Below are 3,110 nucleotides of genomic sequence, written 5' to 3' on the forward strand. Positions count from 1 at the left end.
CTTAGAACTCAGTCATGTGATCCATCATGGGAACCACCACTCACAACTGGAGTCCAGCCAAGTTGACACATCCTCAACTATCACACACATTCTAGTCAGGTAGGAACCATGGTAATGTCATGGTTAAGCACTTGGCTGCTAACTGAAAGTCTTCAGTTTGAATGTACCCAGTGGTTCAGGGAGAGAAAAGACTTGGTGATCTGCTCTCATTACAATTACAGCCTAGGAAACCCTATGAAGCAGTTCTACTTTGTCAAATGGGGTTGTTGTGAGTTGGAATTGACTCAACTGCACACTACAAAAACAGTCAGATAGAATGTTGCTGGCCATCTTGCTTAGCCTTTTCCTTTTACAGAGAGAAAAGAACCCAAGAAGTTAAGTCATTTGGGACTGCAACTCTGAACTAGATCTTAATATTTTAAGATAATTTATTGTTCTTCATCTCTCATAATTTGATTATATTGTCAAAGGGAGAAGGATATCATGCTCAGTAAAGTAGAGGGTCAGTGAAAAAGGGGAAGACCCTCAATGGGATGGATTGACAGTGACTGTGATAATGGGCTCAAGCATGGCAAAGATTGTGAGGATGGTGCATGACCAGACTGTATTTTATTCTGTTGTACATAGGGTCCATATAAGTCAGAGCTGACTTAATGGCATCTAAGATAAATATTATACAGTTATTTCAGTAACCTTGTAACATCACTAAAAACTGCTAGAGAATTGGCAGTTCAGCTACAATATTATTTTAAGCTATGAGTCGGGTTTGACTCGACGGCACATAACAACAACAACAACAGATGTTTATAGAGGTCTCTGAATGGTGCAAATGGTTTGCACTTGGTTGTTAACAAAAAGATAGGTGATTTGAACCCATCCAGTGGCATTGCAGAATAAAAGTCCTGGCAATCTGTTTCCATAAAAATTACAGTCAAGAAAAGCCTATGGAGTTATTCTACTCTGTAAACACATGGGGTTGCTGTGAGTTGGCATTGACTCAAAGGCACAAGGCAAGAACAGATGCTTACAATTGAAGATAATCAATATTGCAAATGAATAGCTAACAGATGAATAAAACTACCCAGTGGATCCAAATCCACTGTCATCAAGTCAATTCCAACTCATAGCAACTCTCTAGGATAGAGTAGAACTGCCACATAAGGTTTCCACTTACAGAAGCTGACTGCCTCATCTTTCTCCTGCAGAGTGGCTGGTGGGTTCAAACTGTTAACCTTTTGGTTATCAGCTGAATTCTTTAACCACTGTGCCACCAGCGCTTCTTTACCAAGTAGAAGACCTATTGAATAAATGTGAATGCTAAAGGTAGCACAGCCAAATGGGCTGCTAAAGAGGATCATTTCAGGACAAGACAACATAATTCCTAGTCTCGTAGGCATCATCTGGAGAACAGCTGGCACCAATGGGGGCAAACCCAGAGCTAATATCCAAACAGGTAAATATAAGAAACATTACATCAAAATGAAATTAGTAAAGGAGGTGGGTATGAGATGTTAATTTTTGAGTACATTGCAAGAAATCATATTAATAAATGGGAGTATTAAGACTGTTTATCCATGGCTAGCAAAGGCATCAAAGAAAAGATGGGGTTGCAGGTGAAATCCATTAAAATTGAAGCAGCAAAATGATGGATTGTTCAACTTTACATTGAAAATCAACTTATGTAAATATAATATTTTGTCTCCTTATTTCAAACCCAGGGCATAGTTTACTTCTCTGATAAGTAGACTCTGGTGTTGTTCACTTGACTATTGAGGCTAAAAATTAGCAGTTTTAAAACAATATATTTGTGAGAATTCTACATGCCAGAAACCCAACTTATTTTGGACAAAGGGGGAAAGGATTGGCCAGGACTAATTCTGGATATTTAAAGGGATATGTTGGACACAGAGGGCTCTTCTCTCTCCAGTGCCTGACTCGATTCTGAAACCTATTGTTTTTACTGTTCTTTCAGAAAGTTTGCTTTGAAAGTCAAAGTTGGATAATTACTTCATTGTTCTTGGCTGGTCTTCCGTTCCTCTAATCCACTGGATGCCTCAGCTTCAGTGTGTGGAATACAAATTTCTGAAAATGTAAAATACATCTGGTAATATTTCAGAAATATTATGGAATTACATGGATTTGCAACAGACTTGGGTTTTTGCTGACATTTGCAAGCCCAAATGGAACAAGAATGCTCAACTTGCAGTAATTAGCACTACTAATAAAATGTGAGTCATTTCAATGACTTTAACATAAATTAATACTGTATTAAAAATACTTAATATCTCTTCATCCTCTTTGAACTATACCAGTTGAGCTTGAATATACTTGTATTTTTCATTTGAGCATATCAGGATATTGTTAACTTAAAGAGTTTTTAGATAATGTGTAATCTCAACACTTCCCTATACAGGCCTATATGAATAATAAAACTGAAGTTTGAGGAAACGGTGTAGAATAGAAACTGCTGGATTGAAATGTACCTGTAAAGAATTCCTTGATTTAGTGCCTACTTTCTACTACATAAAAAGGAGCTCCGGTGGCATAGTGGTTAAAGCATCCAGCTGCTAAACAAAAGGTTGGTGGTTCAAGCTCACAGAGTTTCTTCTGCAGAAGAAACATGAGGCAGTCTGCTTCTGTGAAGATTTATAGCCTTGGAAACCCAATGGGGCAGTTCTACTCTGTCCTGTGGGTCACTCTGAGTCAGGGTTGACTTGATGACAGTAGGTTTGGTTTGTTGGTTCCACTATCTGGTCTACCTAAAGGCACACCCACACTCCCTTTCCCTACCACTCTCTCCTCCACAAACACAAAGACCCAAAACTCAAAATACCTTTTTTTTTTTTTTAATTGTGATTTGGGTGAAGATTTACAAAGCAAATTCACTTTCCATACAGCAGTTCACATATACTTAGTCTCATGACATTGACCACAGTTTACCACAATGCAACAGCTCCACTCCCACTTCCTCCCCATAGTTACCTCTTCCCCATGTCCATCCCTCCATGGACTACTGCCCCCTGAGCTGTCTCCCTGTGCATAAGCAGCCCTTCTTTCTCCCATGATTGTTCTCTCCAAGAAGAGTATCTACTTGAGGTAAATATTCAACT

The sequence above is a fragment of the Orycteropus afer genome, unplaced genomic scaffold, assembly GCF_000298275.1.
Source record: "Orycteropus afer afer isolate SDZICR_OR568_19922 unplaced genomic scaffold, OryAfe1.0 scaffold00237, whole genome shotgun sequence".
NCBI classification, from domain to species: Eukaryota; Metazoa; Chordata; class Mammalia; order Tubulidentata; family Orycteropodidae; genus Orycteropus; species Orycteropus afer.